This window comes from Phyllobates terribilis, unplaced genomic scaffold (assembly GCF_046119375.1).
Source record: "Phyllobates terribilis strain yellow unplaced genomic scaffold, ASM4611937v1 Scaffold_417__1_contigs__length_1623298, whole genome shotgun sequence".
NCBI lineage: Eukaryota > Metazoa > Chordata > Amphibia > Anura > Dendrobatidae > Phyllobates > Phyllobates terribilis.
The window spans coordinates 368,543-387,620 of record NW_027363177.1 but is presented as its reverse complement, the minus strand read 5'-3'; positions in this window follow the sequence as shown (position 1 = coordinate 387,620).

Below are 19,078 nucleotides of genomic sequence, written 5' to 3'. Positions count from 1 at the left end.
GTCACCTGCAGCGGTGCTCAGTAAGGATCACCCCAGAGGCTGACTCACTCACAGAGGTGTCATCCCCATGGGTGCATGTCACCTGCAGCGGTGCTCAGTAAGGATCACCCCAGAGGCTGACTCACTCACAGGGGTGTCATCCCCATGGCTACATATCAACTGCAGCGGTGCTCAGTTAGGATCACCCCAGAGGCTGACTCACTCACAGAGGTGTCATCCCCATGGGTGCATGTCACCTGCAGCGGTGCTCAGTAAGGATCACCCCAGAGGTTGACTCACTCAGAGAGGTGTCATCCCCATGGGTGCATGTCACCTGCAGCGGTGCTCAGTAAGGATCACCCCAGAGGCTGACTCACTCACAGAGGTGTCATCCCCATGGGTGAATGTCACCTGCAGCGCTGCTCCGTAAGGATAACACCAGAGGCTGACTCACTCACAGAGATGTCATCCCCATGGGTGCATGTCACCTGCAGCGGTGCTCAGTAAGGATAACACCAGAGGCTGACTCACTCACAGGCGTGTCATCCCCATGGGTACATATCAACTGCAGCGGTGCTCAGTTAGGATCACCCCAGAGGCTGACTCACTCACAGAGGTGGCATCCAAATGGGTGCATGTCATCTGCAGCAGTGCTCAGTTAGGATCACCCCAGAGGCTGACTGACTCACAGAGGTGGCATCCCCATGGGTGCATGTCACCTGCAGCGGTGCTCAGTAAGGATCACCCCAGAGGCTGACTCACTCACAGAGGTGTCATCCCCACGGGTGCATGTCACCTTCAGCGATGGTCAGTAAGGATCACCCCAGAGGCTGAATCACTCACAGAGGTGTCATCCCCATGGGTGCATGTCACCTGCAGCGGTGCTCCGTAAGGATCACCCCAGAGGCTGACTCACTCACAGGGGCGTCATCCCCATGGGTACATGTCAACTACTGCGGTGCTCAGTTAGGATCACGCCAGAGGCTGTCTCACTCACAGGGATGTCATCCCCATGGGTGCATGTCACCTGCAGCGGTGCTCAGTAAGGATCACCCCAGAGGCTGACTCAATCACTGGGGTGTCATCCCCATGGATGCATGTCACCTGAAGCAGTGCTCAGTAAGGATCACCCCAGAGGCTGACTCACTCACAGGGGTGTCATCCCCACGGGTGCATGTCACCTGCAGCGGTGCTCAGTAAGGACCACCCCAGAGGCAGACTCACTCAGAGCGGTGTCATCGCCATGGTTGCATGTCACCTGCCGCAGTGCTCGGTAAGGATCACTCCAGAGGCTGACTCACTCACAGAGGTGGCATCCCCATGGGTGCATTTCACCTGCAGCTGTGCTCAGTAAGGATCACCCCAGAGGATGACTCACTCACAGGGGTGTCATCCCCATGGGTGCATGTCACCGGCAGCAATGGTCAGTAAGGATCACCCCAGAGATTGACTCAGTCACAGAGGTGTCATCCCCATGGGTGCATATCACCTGCATCTGTGCTCAGTAAGGATCACCCCAGAGCCTGACTCACTCACAGAGGTATCATCCCCCATGAGTGCTTGTCATCTGCAGCAGTGGTCAGTTAGGATCACCCCAGAGGCTGACTCACCCACAGGGGTGTCACCCCCATGGGTGCATGTCACCTACAGCAGTGCTCAGTAAGGATCAACCCAGAGGCTGACTCACTCACAGGGGTGTCATCCCCATGGGTGCATATCACCTGCAGCAATGGTCAGTAAGGATCACCCCAGAGGCTGACTCAATCACAGGGGTGTCATCCCCATGGGTGCATGTCACCTGCAGCGGTGCTCAGTAAGGATCACCCCAGAGGCTGACTCACCCACAGTGGTGTCATCCCCATGGGTGCATGTCACCTGCAGCGGTGCTCAGTAAGGATCACCCAAGAGGCTGACTCACCCACAGTGGTGTCATCCCCATGGGTGCATGTCACCTGCAGCGGTGCTCAGTAAGGATCACACCAGAGGCTGACTCACTCACAGGGGTGTCATCCCCATGGGTACATATCAACTGCAGCGGTGCTCAGTTAGGATCACCCCAGAGGCAGACTCACTCAGAGCGGTGTCATCCCCATGGGTGCATGTCACCTGCAGCCCTGCTCAGTAAGGATCACCCCAGAGGATGACTCACTCACAGGGGTGTCATCCCCATTGGTGCATGTCTCCTGCGGCAGTGCTCAGTAAGGATCACTCCAGAGGCTGACTCACTCACAGAGGTGTCATCCCCATGGGTGCATGTCACCTGCAGCACTGCTCAGTAAGGATCACCCCAGAGGCTGACTCACTCACAGGGGTGTCATCCCCATTGGTGCATGTCACCTGCGGCAGTGCTCAGTAAGGATCACTCCAGAGGCTGACTCACTCACAGAGGTGTCATCCCCATGGGTGCATGTCACCTGCAGCGGTGCTCAGTAAGGATCACCCCAGAGGCTGACTCACTCACAGGGGTGTCATCCCCATGGGTGCATGTCACCTGCAGCGGTGCTAAGTAAGGATCACCCCAGAGGCTGACTCACACACAGGGGTGTCATCCCCATGGTTGCATGTCACCTGCAGCGGTGCTCAGTAAGGATCACCCCAGAGGCCGTCTCACCCACACAGGTGTCGTCCCCATGGGTGCATTTCACCTGCAGCTGTGCTCAGTAAGGATCACCCCAGAGTTTGACTCACTCAAAGGGGTGTCATCCCCATGGGTGCATGTCACCTGCAGCAATGGTCAGTAAGGATCACCCCAGAGGCTGACTCACTCACAGGGGTGTCATCCCCATTGGTGCATGTCACCTGCAGCAGTGCTCAGTAAGCATCACCCCAGAGGCTGAATCACTCACAGGGGTGTCATCCCCATGGGTGCATGTCACCTGCAGCGGTGCTCAGTAAGGATCACCCCAGAGGCTGACTCACTCACAGGGGCGTCATCCCCATGGGTACATGTCAACTACTGCGGTGCTCAGTTAGGATCACGCCAGAGGCTGTCTCACTCACAGGGATGTCATCCCCATGGGTGCGTGTCACCTGCAGCGGTGCTCAGTAAGGATCACCCCAGAGGCTGACTCAATCACTGGGGTGTCATCCCCATGGATGCATGTCACCTGAAGCAGTGCTCAGTAAGGATCACCCCAGAGGCTGACTCACTCACAGAGGTGTCATCCCCATGGGTGCATGTCACCTGCAGCGGTGCTCAGTAAGGATCACCCCAGAGGCTGACTCACTCACAGGGGTGTCATCCCCACGGGTGCATGTCACCTGCAGCGGTGCTCAGTAAGGACCACCCCAGAGGCAGACTCACTCAGAGCGGTGTCATCGCCATGGTTGCATGTCACCTGCCGCAGTGCTCGGTAAGGATCACTCCAGAGGCTGACTCACTCACAGAGGTGGCATCCCCATGGGTGCATTTCACCCTCAGCTGTGCTCAGTAAGGATCACCCCAGAGGATGACTCACTCACAGGGGTGTCATCCCCATGGGTGCATGTCACCTGCAGCAATGGTCAGTAAGGATCACCCCAGAGATTGACTCAGTCACAGAGGTGTCATCCCCATGGGTGCATGTCACCTGCATCTGTGCTCAGTAAGGATCACCCCAGAGCCTGACTCACTCACAGAGGTATCATCCCCCATGGGTGCTTGTCATCTGCAGCAGTGGTCAGTTAGGATCACCCCAGAGGCTGACTCACCCACAGGGGTGTCACCCCCATGGGTGCATGTCACCTACAGCAGTGCTCAGTAAGGATCAACCCAGAGGCTGACTCACTCACAGGGGTGTCATCCCCATGGGTGCATATCACCTGCAGCAATGGTCAGTAAGGATCACCCCAGAGGCTGACTCAATCACAGGGGTGTCATCCCCATGGGTGCATGTCACCTACAGCGGTGCTCAGTAAGGATCACCCCAGAGGCTGACTCACCCACAGTGGTGTCATCCCCATGGGTGCATGTCACCTGCAGCGGTGCTCAGTAAGGATCACCCCAGAGGCTGACTCACCCACAGTGGTGTCATCCCCATGGGTGCATGTCACCTGCAGCGGTGCTCAGTAAGGATAACCCCAGAGGCTGACTCACTCACAGAGGTGTCATCCCCATGGGTGCATGTCACCTGCAGCGGTGCTCAGTAAGGATCACCCCAGAGGCTGACTCACTCACAGGGGTGTCATCCCCATGGGTACATATCAACTGCAGCGGTGCTCAGTTAGGATCACCCCAGAGGCAGACTCACTCAGAGCGGTGTCATCCCCATGGGTGCATGTCACCTGCAGCCCTGCTCAGTAAGGATCACCCCAGAGGATGACTCACTCACAGGGGTGTCATCCCCATTGGTGCATGTCTCCTGCGGCAGTGCTCAGTAAGGATCACTCCAGAGGCTGACTCACTCACAGAGGTGTCATCCCCATGGGTGCATGTCACCTGCAGCACTGCTCAGTAAGGATCACCCCAGAGGCTGACTCACTCACAGGGGTGTCATCCCCATTGGTGCATGTCACCTGCGGCAGTGCTCAGTAAGGATCACTCCAGAGGCTGACTCACTCACAGAGGTGTCATCCCCATGGGTGCATGTCACCTGCAGCGGTGCTCAGTAAGGATCACCCCAGAGGCTGACTCACTCACAGGGGTGTCATCCCCATGGGTGCATGTCACCTGCAGCGGTGCTAAGTTAGGATCACCCCAGAGGCTGACTCTCACACAGGGGTGTCATCCCCATGGGTGCATGTCACCTGCAGCGGTGCTCAGTAAGGATCACCCCAGAGGCCGTCTCACCCACACAGGTGTCGTCCCCATGGGTGCATTTCACCTGCAGCTGTGCTCAGTAAGGATCACCCCAGAGGATGACTCACTCACAGGGGTGTCATCCCCATGGGTGCATGTCACCTGCAGCAATGGTCAGTAAGGATCACCCCAGAGGCTGACTCACTCACAGGGGTGTCATCCCCCATGGGTGCTTGTCATCTGCAGCAGTGCTCAGTAAGGATCACCCCAGAGGATGACTCACTCACAGGGGTGTCATCCCCATTGGTGCATGTCACCTGCAGCGGTGCTCAGTAAGGATCACCCCAGAGGCTGACTCACTCACAGGGGTGTCATCCCCATGGGTACATATCAACTGCAGCGGTGCTCAGTTAGGATCACCCCAGAGGCTGACTCACTCACAGAGGTGGCATCCCCATGGGTGCATGTCACCTGCAGCGGTGCTCAGTAAGGATCACCCCAGAGGCTGACTCACTCACAGGGGTGTCATCCCCATGGGTACATGTCAACTGCAGCGGTGCTCAGTTAGGATCACCCCAGAGGCAGATTCAATCAGAGCGGTGTCATCCCCATGGGTGCATGTCACCTGCAGCACTGCTCAGTAAGGATCACCCCAGAGGATGACTCACTCTCAGGGGTGTCATCCCCATTGGTGCATGTCTCCTGCGGCAGTGCTCAGTAAGGATCACCCCAGAGGCTGACTCACTCACAGGGGTGTCATCCCCATGGGTGCATGTCACCTGCAGCGGTGCTCAGTAAGGATAACCACATAGGCTGACTCACACAAAGGGGTGTCATCCCCATGGGTGCATGTCACCTGCAGCGGTGCTCAGTAAGGATCACCCCAGAGGCCGTCTCACCCACACAGGTGTCGTCCCCATGGGTGCATTTCACCTGCAGCTGTGCTCAGTAAGGATCACCTCAGAGGATGACTCACTCACAGGGGTGTCATCCCCATGGGTGCATGTCACCTACAGCAGTGCTCTGTAAGGATCACCCAAGAGATTGACTCACTCACAGAGGTGTCATCCTCATGGGTGCATGTCACCTGCAGCGGTGCTCAGTAAGGATCACCCCAGAGGCTGACTCACCCAGAGAGGTGTCATCCCCATGGGTGCATGTCACCTGCAGTGGTGCTCAGTAAGGATCACCCCAGAGGCTGGCTCACCCACAGGGATGTCTCCCCCATGGGTGCATGTCACCTACAGCAGTGCTCAGTAAGGATCACCCCAGAGGCTGACTCACTCACAGAGGTGTCATCCCCATGGGTGCATGTCAAATGCAGCGGTGCTCAGAAAGGATCACCCCAGAGGCTGACTCAATCACAGGGGTGTCATCCCCATGCGTGCATGTCACCTGAAGCAGTGCTCAGTAAGGATCACCCCAGTGGCTGACTCACCCACAGTGGTGTCATCCCCATGGGTGCATGTCACCTGCAGCGGTGCTCAGTAAGGATCACCCCAGAGGCTGACTCACTCACAGAGATGTCATCCCCATGGGTGCATGTCACCTGCAGCGGTGCTCAGTTAGGATCACCCCAGAGGCTGACTCACTCACAGGAGTGTCATCCCCATGGGTGCATGTCACCTGCAGCATTGCTCAGTAAGGATCACCTCAGAGGCTGACTCACTCACAGAGGTGTCATCCCCATGGGTGCATGTCATAGAATCATAGAATCATAGAATCATAGAATGGTAGAGTTGGAAGGGACCTCCTGGGTCATCTGGTCCAACCCCCTGCTCAAAGCAGGATTCACTAGATCATCTCAGACAGATGTCTGTCCAGCCTCTGTTTGAAGACGTCCATTGAAGGGGAACTCACCACCTCTCGTGGCAGCCTGTTCCACTCATTAATCACCCTAACTGTCAAAAAGTTTTTTCTAATATCTAATCTGTGTCTCCTCCCATTTAGTTTCATCCCATTGCTTCTGGTCTTTCCTTGTGCAAATGAGAATAAAGATGATCCTTCTACAATGTGACAGCCCTTGACATATTTGTAGACAGCTATTAAGTCTCCTCTCAGTCTTCTTTTTTGCAAGCTAAACATTCCCAAATCCTGCAACCGTTCCTCATAGGACATGGTTTGCAGACCAGTCACCATTCTGGTCGCTCTTCTCTGAACTTGCTCCAGTTTGTCTATGTCTTTTTTAAAATGTGGTGCCCAAAACTGTACACAGTATTCCAGATGAGGTCTGACCAAAGAGGAGTAAAGACCGATAATGACTTCACGTGATCTAGACTGTATGCTTCTGTTAATACATCCCAGAATTGTATTTGCCTTTTTTGCTGCTGCATCACACTGTTGACTCATGTTCAGTCTATGATCTATTAGTATACCTAAGTCTTTTTCACATGTACTGTTGCTTAGCTCTATTCCTCCCATTCTGTATATGCTTTTTTCATTTTTATTGCCCAGATGTAGTACTTTGCATTTTTCCCTGTTAAAAACCATTCTGTTGGTTGCTGCCCACTGCTCCAGTTTATTTAGGTCTTTTTGAATCCTCTCTCTCTCTTCTCTAGTATTAGCTATCCCTCCTAGCTTTGTGTCATCAGCAAATTTAATCAGTTTACCCTCAATTCCTTCATCTAAATCATTGATAAAGATGTTGAACAATACAGGTCCCAGGACGGAGCCCTGTGGTACCCCACTTGAGACATTCATCCAGCTGGATGTGAAGCCATTTACAACCACCCTTTGAGTCCGATCACTAAGCCAGTTATGAATCCACCTAACAGTTGCCTGGTCCATTGCATACTTGGTCATTTTTTCAATAAGGATGGTGTGAGATACTTTGTCAAATGCTTTGCTGAAGTCAAGATATACTATATCTACAGCATTTCCCTGATCCACCCAGTCAGTGATTCTGTCATAGAAGGAAATTAAGTTAGTCTGACATGACTTGTTAGTTACAAACCCATGCTGACTCTGGTTAATCACTTCATTCTTATCCATGTACTTACATACATGTTGTTTAATAATTTGTTCAAAGATCTTTCCTGGTATAGAAGTCAGACTCACCGGCCTATAGTTCCCTGGGTCCATCTTCTTCCCCTTTTTGAAGATAGGAACAACATTTGCTCTTCTCCAGTCTTCTGGGACTTCTCCTGTTCTCCAAGAATTTTCAAAGATTATGGAGAGTGGCTCTAAAATTTCTTCTACGATCTCCTTCAGTACTCTGGGGTGTAATTCATCTGGACCTGGAGACTTGAACTCATTTATGTTAGCTAAATATTCCCTCACAATCTTTCTGTTTACAGATAACTTGGATTCCTCTATTCCTTTAAAAGGACAGTGAAGATCAGTTGATGTTACATTTTCTTTCTGAGAGAAAACAGATGCAAAATAGGAATTAAAAAGTTCGGCCTTCTCAACATCCTCTCTTACCTTTTCTCCATTTTCATCCTGTAAAAATCCTATAGCATCTTTGACTTTTCTTTTACTTTTGACATACCCCCAAAATCCTTTTTTATTGCTTTTGACATCTCTTGCAAGCCTTAATTCATTGTCAGCTTTAGCTAACCTGATACGTGCCCTGCAGGATCTGCAGACTGCATTATAATCTTCTTTAGATATGCCTCCCTCTTTCCATTTAATAAACATTTCTTTCTTTCTTTTTAGCATGTGTTTAAGTTCTGTGTTCATCCATCCTGGTTTCCTTAAATGCTTCCCATTCTTCCTACTTTTCGGGATTGTTAACGATTGTGCTTTGAGAATCTGATTTTTAAAAATTCCCCATCCTTCCTGGACATTTTTGTCCTTAAGGACATCCAGCCATTGGATCCCTCCTATTCTCTTTCTGAGTCTCTTAAAATCTGCCTTTCTAAAATCTAACCTTGAAGTTTGAGTCTTCACATGTCTTCCTCCTCTAGTTATCCAAAATTCTATAATAGCATGATCGCTGCCTCCTAGGGTCCCAGCCACCTTTACCTCCTCAACCATTTCCTCCCTGTTTATAAGGATTAGATCCAAAGTAGCAGATCCCCTTGTTTTCTCCCCTACCTTTTGGAAGATAAAGTTGTCAGCAAGAGAGGATAAGAATTTGCTTGACCTGTTAGTTTTACTTGAGAGAGATTCCCAACAAATGTCTGGATAGTTGAAATCTCCCATGACCACTACGTCATATTTTTTGGAGAACTTGGTCATTTGATACATAAAGAGTTCATCCATATCTTCAGCTTGCCCAGGTGGCCTGTAGTAAATGCCTACAATGGTGTCCTTTCCGTTGTTCTCTCCTTGTATTCTTACCCAAACAGTTTCCACAGAACTCCCAGTCTCTGCTTCAATCTCTGTGCAGATATACGCTTTTCTAACATACAATGCAACACCTCCTCCTCGTTTATCAAGTCTGTTTCTTGCAAATAAGTTGTATCCTTTTAGCCTTTTATTCCAATCATGTGTATCGTCCCACCAAGTTTCAGTGATTCCAATGACATCATATTCCTTTTCCTGCATTAGTAGTTCCAATTCTCCTTGTTTGTTGCCCATGCTTTGTGCATTTGTATAAAAACATTTTAGTTTGTGATTGGTTTCTCTTCCTCCCATATTTTTATTATTTAAATAGTTTTGTCTTTGTTCTTCTTTTCCACTTCCAGTAGCAGAGATCTCAATAGTATTTGTCAGCTGTCTGGCTTTTTCTGGCCTTTTGCTTCCCTTCCCACATTGTTCTAGTTTAAAGCTCTTCTGATGAGTGTAGCAAGGCGACTTCCAAATACATGTTTTCCAGTCTTCGTAAGGTGCACCCCATCTCTAGCAAGTAGTCCATCGTATAGGTAATTCATTCCGTGATCCAGAAATCCAAATCCTTGTTGACGGCACCATCGACGTAGCCAGTTGTTCACCTGTAGAATCTTATTCCACCTCATTGTTCCATGGCCATCCACTGGGAGGATGGATGAGAAGACCACCTGCGCTCCCAATTCTTTCACTTTCTTGCCTAAGTCTTCAAAGTCACTGCAGATGGTTTCCAGGTCCTTTCTTGCGGTGTCATTTGTCCCCACATGTATTAGCAGGAATGGGTAGTGATCTGTAGGTCTGAAGAGTCTTGATATCCTGTCAGACACATCTTTAATTTTTGCTCCTGGAAGACAGCACATTTCTCTTGAGGTTATGTCACCTGCAGCGGTGCTCAGTAAGGATCACCCCAGAGGCTGACTCACTCAAAGAGGTGTCATTCCGACGCTTGCATGTCACCTGCAGCAGTGCTCAGTAAGGATCACCTCAGAGGCTGACTCACTCACAGAGGTGTCATCCCCACGCATGCATGTCACATGCAGTGGTGCTCAGTAAGGATCACCCCAGAGGCTGACTCACCCACAGAGGTGTCATTCCCACGGTTGCATGTCACCTGCAGCTGTGCTCAGTAAGGATCACCCAAGAAGCTGACTCACTCACAGGGGTGTCATCCCTACGATTGCATGTCACCTGCAGCTGTGCTCAGTAAGGATCACCCAAGAAGCTAACTCACTCACAGAGGTGTCATCCACATGGGTGCATGTCAACTGCAGCGGTGCTCAGTAAGGATCACCCCAGAAACTAACTCACCCACAGGGGTGTCATCCCCATGGGTGCATGTCATCTGCAACGGTGCTCAGTAAGGATCACCCCAGAGGCTGACTCACTCACAGGGGTGTCATATCCCCATGGGTGCATATCAACTGCAGCGGTGCTCAGTAAGGATCACACCAGAGGCTGACTCACTCGCAGGGGTGTCATCCCCATGGATGCATGTTACCTGCAGCAGTGCTCAGTAAGGATCACCCCAGAGGCTGACTCACCCACAGGGTTGTCATCCCCATGGATGCATGTCACCTGCAGCGGTGCACAGTAAGGATCACCCCAAGGCTGACTTACCCATAGGGGTGTCATGTCTCCTGCAGCGTTACTCAGTAAGGATCACCCCAGAGGCTGACTCACTCACAGGGGTATTATCCCCATGGGTGCATGTCACCTGCAGCGGTGCTCAGTAAGGATCACCCCAGGGGCTGACTCACCCACAGAGGTGTCAACCCCATGGGTGCATGTCACCTGCAGCGGTGCTCAGTAAGGATCACCCCAGAGGCTGACTCACTCACAGAGGTGTCAACCCCATGGGTGCATGTCACCTGCAGCTGTGCTCAGTAAGGATCACCCCAGAGGCTGACTCAATCACAGGGGTGTCATACGCACAGGTGCATGTCACCTGCAGCTGTGCTCAGTAAGGATCACCCCAGAAACTAACTCACCCACAGGGGTGTCATCCCCATGGGTGCATGCCACCTGCAACGGTGCTCAGTAAGGATCACCCTAGAGGCTGACTCACTCACAGGGGTGTCATATCCCCATGGGTGCTTGTCACCTGCAGCGGTGCTTAGTAAAGATCACCCCAGAAACTAACTCACCCACAGGGGTGTCATCCCCATGGGTGCTTGTCATCTGCAGCGGTGCTCAGTAAGGATCACACCAGAGGCTGACTCACTCACAGGGGTGTCATCCCCACGGGTGCATGTCACCTGCAGCGGTGCTCAGTAAGGATCACCCCAGAGGCTGACTCACCCACAGAGGTGTCATTCCCACGGGTGCATGTTGACGCGCCCCCTGGGCCAGTGTTGTTTGGGGGATACCCGGAGCCGGATCAGATGGGGGTTGTAGTCTCCGAGTGGCGGTGACCCGGTCCGTGCCCAGGGTGTCAAGCTCAGTGTGTGGCAGTCCTACAGATGTTACTGAATGTTCTTTCGTGTCGACTACGCCACCCGTTGATTTGCGGTCACTACGGCCGCCGCTGCAGCAGGGTCCGCTGAGGCTGGTGGTGTGTGTGCAGCTTCGGGTAGTATAACCCCCAACGGGAGGGGTATAGCCTCAGGGGGTCAGTTGCAGAGGATGGTGGTTGTGGAGGTGCAGTGAGGATGGTAATGAAACTCAGAGTCGGGCTGTGCAGTTCAGGGTTTTTACTTACTGCTGTTGTTCTGGTCACCCCGGCCTTGAGTGACCGCCCGAGCCGTGCTGCGTCCACCAGGTCCTGGACTCGGCCAACCCCCAGGTGATTCTGGAGCGTGGTCCTGAGCTCCCTTTCTGACTTGTCCTTCTCTCTGGCCTTCCCCACCAGGGATCCACCTAAGTCCGGCTCCCTCGGGCCTCTTGTTGGTAAACCCTTGTCTCTGGGTTCCCTGACCCTATTCTTGGTTTGCCTTCCGGGTGGATTTAGTGGGTGGTCGTGGCAGATCCTGCCCACGACCTCTGGTCTCTGGCTAAGGATTAGGGCCCTCCACCAGCTTGGGATCCGGTACCCTTGTGCCAACTCTTCACCCTCTGATCTAATCTTGGGTTCTTGGAGTTCTCTCTTCTCCCCCTCTGGGTCCTTCTTTCTCCTCTCTCTCTCTGGGCCTTGGAGCTGCTCTCCTCCTCTGCTCTCTTCCTCTGACTCACTCTACCAAAGACTGACAGACTGACTGACCAAACCTCTACAAAAGACCCTGTTCTAAGATGGTTCCCACCTTATATACTCCCTCTATGTGTGAGCTCAGGTGACCAGCACCCAATGAGCTCCTAGCATTACCCAGACTGCTCCCCCTATCTGCCCCTACACTACTGGGATGTTCCACCCCCCTCCCACTCCAGCCAGGGACAGACACTGTCGTACCTGCACATTTCTCTAGTGGGAGTACCATTGATCTGTCCCCCGGAAATGGGATGTATGTAGTGCATGCAGCCTACTGAGCTCAGTTCCACACTCCATCCTTACCCGGGAGTGGAATACCACACCTCTGGGTTGAGGTGTAATACCCCTGTAGCAGCCGAATCCTCAGGGTGCTACATTCCCCCCTGGTAAATCACAGCACGTCCTCGGGCTGTTAAAGATAAAAACATCCAAAACATACAATTATTTTTCATAAACATCAACATATAAACATATAAAACATCATATATATATCAGCAATAAAACGTTTTCATAAATAACATTCTTGTAAACATTCCTGTCTCTGGTTCCTCCGGTCACGGTGCAACTTGTGACCGGGTAAAGTGCGACAGTCTCTTGAAGAAAAATGGTTTTCCCATAAAACCAGTAGGGGGCGCTTTAGGAAGCGCAACTATATACAAAGGGGATATGGCCGCTCTGAGTCCTCGGCCAGGTATTAGGAACTAGGGACACACGGGCATCAGTTCACACTTTGTCCCAACGGGGAACATATTTTAAATAAGTAACAGCTCTTGGTACCCCGACGGGCAACTTTATACAGTCTCTCTCTACCGTACTTCAACGACGGCGTCCTCCTGCTCTTTCTTGTTGGTTGGTTTCAGTTTCAGACCCGTCCGGGTCCTCTTGCTCCTCCTCACACCGCAGCTCCTCCTCCGTCAGGCGATGCACATGGAGGGCGTAGGGTCCTTTGGCACACTTGTGCCGGGTGAAGGTGACCTCGTCCCCTACATACAGGTCACGACCTCTGTGTCCCTCCGGCAGATGGCTTTCTACGTCTCTGCGGGTCACAAAGACGTCGCCGGGGGTATGATGGTCTCTAATGAAGCCCCACCCATGCTGCATGTTGAATTTTATCACAGTCCCGGTGGAAGGGGGACCATGAGCTGCACGGGGATTCCTCCTGGTCCGGCTCTTCTGCCCTGCGCTCTGTTCCTGCAGCCGCTGCTCTCGGACCCGCCTCTCTCTCCGCTCCTTCTCGAAGACTTCGAGCTGCTGGCGGCAGCACTCTGCACGCTCCGCTGCGGCCGCCCGAGTCTCCTGAGTGAACCCCATGAGGTCTTCTCCGGTGGGGTCCCACTCAAACTGTGCCTCCTCCAGCGGGGGTGAGGTCCTCTTTACAGGCTTCGGAGCCGGAATTAGGGGCTCGCACATGGGCCTTGCTCTCTGGAGTTCCAGCTGAATGTACTCCTGGGGCCATACAAAGGGCTGCCCATCCGGGCACGTATGCTGGGCAAATAGATCTTCACCCAGGTGCGGCACTCTAGATGTTGAGGGCGCGTTGATGGTAGCGGCGCCCGGGTTGACCAGGCCTTGCGACCAGGCTTGGGGCACCCTAAAGGCAAAGGGCACCATAAGAACGGCGGCGCCCTGGGTTACTCGGCCCTGCGACCAGGCCGGTGGCTCCGCGGAGGTAGGGGGCGCTGTTGGAATTGCGTCGCCCGGAGGTACTAGACCTTGCGACCAGGCCGATGGTATTTCCTGCTTCGCCGCGCTCAGGGTTGAGGCGCGTGACGTCACAGGGGTCGCGGCCGCGGTTTCCGGTTGAGGCCTAGTTGGCGGCGGTGACGATGCAGCGACGGGCACGGCAGGGGGAACTTCGGGCTCTGCGACGGGGAGCTGGGGCAGGCACACGGTTTCCCGGCTCGGGGTAGAGACGTCCCCTTTACCTGCCTCCGTCCGTTCAGCTCCCTTCTCGGCGCCGTCTCCGGCCTTGAGTCCTCCTGCACCATCCTCAGAGGCGGTCTGTCTCCTCGTCTCGGGTGGCGTGCTCCGCTGACGGGTTCCGGTCTGCTGGGCCATCTCTCGGCTCCACTCCGCCAACGTCTCTCGCTGTACCCGGGCCATCCTCCGTGCGAGGCTCTCCAGCGCAGTCTGTGCACACTCCCGGTCTCGGGGGAGCTGTGCCAGGACCTCCACTAAGCCTAGTGGGGTCGTTGCTTGCAGCAGGCTCCTGACCACTGGGTCGGTGCTGCCTGACTCTCCCTCCATCTCCGGGTAGGCTTTCTCTGGACTCCTCTCCAGACTTCTTGTCTCCGGGTGCGCTCTCTCCAGCCTGCTCCAGGCGGCACCCATCTTTGCTCTCTTGTTCTGTCTCCGCCCACATTGAGGGTGGTCCCGGGGCAACTTCAGTTCCAGGGGCAGTTCTCTCACGCTGATGGACACTTCCAGCATCACAGTCTCTGTTGGTGGGCGCGGTTTCCGCTTTTGGCGCCATTCTTCGACCTGGCCCACGATGGGAGGTGGCCTTTTGCCACCCTCTGGCACGCCCATAATGGCGTCCGCTCTTCCAAGGCGGGAAATCTTTGGAAATGGCGGGAATCGTCTCCCAGTGGCGGGAAACTCCATGGATGGCGGGAAAAAGCTGCAAATGGCGGACAACCGGCGGGAAACGACCTGTGATGGGGTCCGTTGGCGGGGACCCTCCGGAACCGGCGGGAGACTTCTTTTTAAGGTAACGGTGAACTTTTCTTCAGGCACGCAGTACCCGGTTGTTGCGGGCACGTTATCCTGCCGACTACGCCAAAGTTGACGCGCCCCCTGGGCCCGTGTTGTTTGGGGGATACCCGGAGCCGGATCAGATGGGGGTTGTAGTCTCCGAGTGGCGGTGACCCGTTCCGTGCCCAGGGTGTCAAGCTCAGTGTGTGGCAGTCCTACAGATGTTACTGAATGTTCTTTCGTGTCGACTACGCCACCCGTTGATTTGCGGTCACTACGGCCGCCGCTGCAGCAGGGTCCGCTGAGGCTGGTGGTGTGTGTGCAGCTTCGGGTAGTATAACCCCCAACGGGAGGGGTATAGCCTCAGGGGGTCAGTTGCAGAGGATGGTGGTTGTGGAGGTGCAGTGAGGATGGTAATGAAACTCAGAGTCGGGCTGTGCAGTTCAGGGTTTTTACTTACTGCTGTTGTTCTGGTCACCCCGGCCTTGAGTGACCGCCCGAGCCGTGCTGCGTCCACCAGGTCCTGGACTCGGCCAACCCCCAGGTGATTCTGGAGCGTGGTCCTGAGCTCCCTTTCTGACTTGTCCTTCTCTCTGGCCTTCCCCACCAGGGATCCACCTAAGTCCGGCTCCCTCGGGCCTCTTGTTGGTAAACCCTTGTCTCTGGGTTCCCTGACCCTATTCTTGGTTTGCCTTCCGGGTGGATTTAGTGGGTGGTCGTGGCAGATCCTGCCCACGACCTCTGGTCTCTGGCTAAGGATTAGGGCCCTCCACCAGCTTGGGATCCGGTACCCTTGTGCCAACTCTTCACCCTCTGATCTAATCTTGGGTTCTTGGAGTTCTCTCTTCTCCCCCTCTGGGTCCTTCTTTCTCCTCTCTCTCTCTGGGCCTTGGAGCTGCTCTCCTCCTCTGATCTCTTCCTCTGACTCACTCTACCAAAGACTGACAGACTGACTGACCAAACCTCTACAAAAGACCCTGTTCTAAGATGGTTCCCACCTTATATACTCCCTCTATGTGTGAGCTCAGGTGACCAGCACCCAATGAGCTCCTAGCATTGCACAGACTGCTCCCCCTATCTGCCCCTACACTACTGGGATGTTCCACCCCCCTCCCACTCCAGCCAGGGACAGACACTGTCGTACCTGCACATTTCTCTAGTGGGAGTACCATTGATCTGTCCCCCGGAAATGGGATGTATGTAGTGCATGCAGCCTACTGAGCTCAGTTCCACACTCCATCCTTACCCGGGAGTGGAATACCACACCTCTGGGTTGAGGTGTAATACCCCTGTAGCAGCCGAATCCTCAGGGTGCTACACATGTCACCTGCAGCGGTGCTCAGTAAGGATCACCCCAGAGGCTGACTCACCCACAGAGGTGTCATTCCCACGGTTGCATGTCACCTGCAGCTGTGCTCAGTAAGGATCACCCAAGAAGCTGACTCACTCACAGGGGTGTCATCCCTACGATTGCATGTCACCTGCAGCTGTGCTCAGTAAGGATCACCCAAGAAGCTAACTCACTCACAGAGGTGTCATCCACATGGGTGCATGTCAACTGCAGCGGTGCTCAGTAAGGATCACCCCAGAAACTAACTCACCCACAGGGGTGTCATCCCCATGGGTGCATGTCATCTGCAACGGTGCTCAGTAAGGATCACCCCAGAGGCTGACTCACTCACAGGGGTGTCATATCCCCATGGGTGCATATCAACTGCAGCGGTGCTCAGTAAGGATCACACCAGAGGCTGACTCACTCGCAGGGGAGTCATCCCCATGGATGCATGTCACCTGCAGCAGTGCTCAGTAAGGATCAACCCAGAGGCTGACTCACGCACAGGGTTGTCATCCCCATGGATGCATGTCACCTGCAGCGGTGCACAGTAAGGATCACCCCAAGGCTGACTTACCCATAGGGGTGTCATGTCTCCTGCAGCGGTACTCAGTAAGCATCACCCCAGAGGCTGACTCACTCACAGGGGTGTCATTCCCACAGGTGCTTGTCACCTGCAGCGTTACTTAGTAAGGATCACCCCAGAGGCTGACTCACTCACAGGGGTATTATCCCCATGGGTGCATGTCACCTGCAGCGGTGCTCAGTAAGGATCACCCCAGAGGCTGACTCACCCACAGAGGTGTCAACCCCATGGGTGCATGTCACCTGCAGCGGTGCTCAGTAAGGATCACCCCAGAGGCTGACTCACTCACAGAGGTGTCAACCCCATGGGTGCATGTCACCTGCAGCTGTGCTCAGTAAGGATCACCCCAGAGGCTGACTCAATCACAGGGGTGTCATACGCACAGGTGCTTGTCACCTGAAGCGGTGCTCAGTAAGAATCATCCCAGAGGCTGACTCACCCACAGGGGTGTCATTCTCACGGTTGCATGTCACCTGCAGCTGTGCTCAGTAAGGATCACCCAAGAAGCTATCTCACCCACAGGGGTGTCATCCCCATGGGTGCATGTCACCTGCAGCTGTGCTCAGTAAGGATCACTCCAGAGGCTGACTTACTCACATGGATTTCATCGACTGGGTGCATGTCACCTGCAGCGATGCTCAGTAAGGATCACCCCAGAAACTAACTCACCCACAAGGGTGTCATCCCCATGGGTGCATGTCACCTGCAGTCGTGCTCAGTAAGGATCACCCCAGAGACACCAGAGGCTGACTCACCCACAGAGGTGTCATCCCCACGGGTTCATGTCAGCTGCAGCGGTACTCAGAAAGGATCACCCCAGAGGCTGACTCAACCACAGGGGTGTCATCCCCACGAGTGTATGTCACCTGCAGAGGTGCTCAGTAAGGATCACCCCAGAGGCTGACTCACTCACAGGGGTGTCATCCTCTTTGGTGCATGTCACCTGCAGCGGTGCTCAGTAAAGATCACCCCAGAGACTGACTCACCCTCAGGGGTTTCATCCCCATGGGTGCATATCATCTGCAGGGGTGCTCAGTAAGGATCACCCCAGAGGCTGACTCACTCACAGGGGTGTCATCCCCATGGGTGCATGTCACCTGCAGCGGTGCTCAGTAAGGATCACCCGGGAGGCTGACTCACTCACAGGGGTGTCATCCCCATGGGTGCATGTCACCTGCAGCGGTGCTCAGTAAGGATCATCTCAGAGACTGACTCACTCACAGAGGTGTCATCTCCATGGGTGCATGTCACCTGCAGCGGAGCTCAGTAAGGATCACCTCAGAGACTGACTCACTCACAGAGGTGTCATCTCCATGGGTGCATGTCACCTGCAGCGGAGCTCAGTAAGGATCACCCCACAAACTGTCTCACCACAGGGGTGTCATTCCCACGGTTGCATGTCACCTGCAGCGGTGCTCAGTAAGGATCACCATAGAGACTGACTCACTCACAGGGGTGTCATCCCCATGGGTGCATGTCACCTGCAGCGGTGCTCAGTAAGGATCACCACGGAGGCTGACTCACTCACAGAGGTGTCATCTCCATGGGTGCATGTCACCTGCAGCGGAGCTCAGTAAGGATCACCTCAGAGACTGACTCACTCACAGAGGTGTCATCTCCATGGGTGCATGTCACCTGCAGCGGAGCTCAGTAAGGATCACCCCACAAACTGTCTCACCACAGGGGTGTCATTCCCACGGTTGCATGTCACCTGCAGCGGTGCTCAGTAAGGATCACCATAGAGGCTGACTCACTCACAGGGGTGTCATCCCCATGGGTGCATGTCACCTGCAGCGGTGCTCAGTAAGGATCACCCCGGAGGCTGACTCACTCACAGGGGTGTCATCTCCATGGGCGCATGTCACCTGCAGCAGTGCTCAGTAAGGATTACACCAGAGGCTGACTCAGTCACAGGGGTGTCATCCCCACGGGTGCATGTCACATGCAGCGGTACTCTATAAGGATCAACCTAGAAGCTGACTCACCCACAGGGCTGTCATCCCCATGGGTGCATGTCACCTGCAGCGGTGCTCAGTAAGGATCACCTCAGAGACTGACTCACTCACAGAGGTGTCATCTCCATGGGTGCATGTCACCTGCAGCGGAGCTTAGTAAGGATCACCTCAGAGACTGACTCACTCACAGAGGTGTCATCTCCATGGGTGCATGTCACCTGCAGCGGAGCTCAGTAAGGATCACCCCACAAACTGTCTCACCACAGGGGTGTCATTCCCACGGTTGCATGTCACCTGCAGCGGTGCTCAGTAAGGATCACCATAGAGGCTGACTCACTCACAGGGGTGTCATCCCCATGGG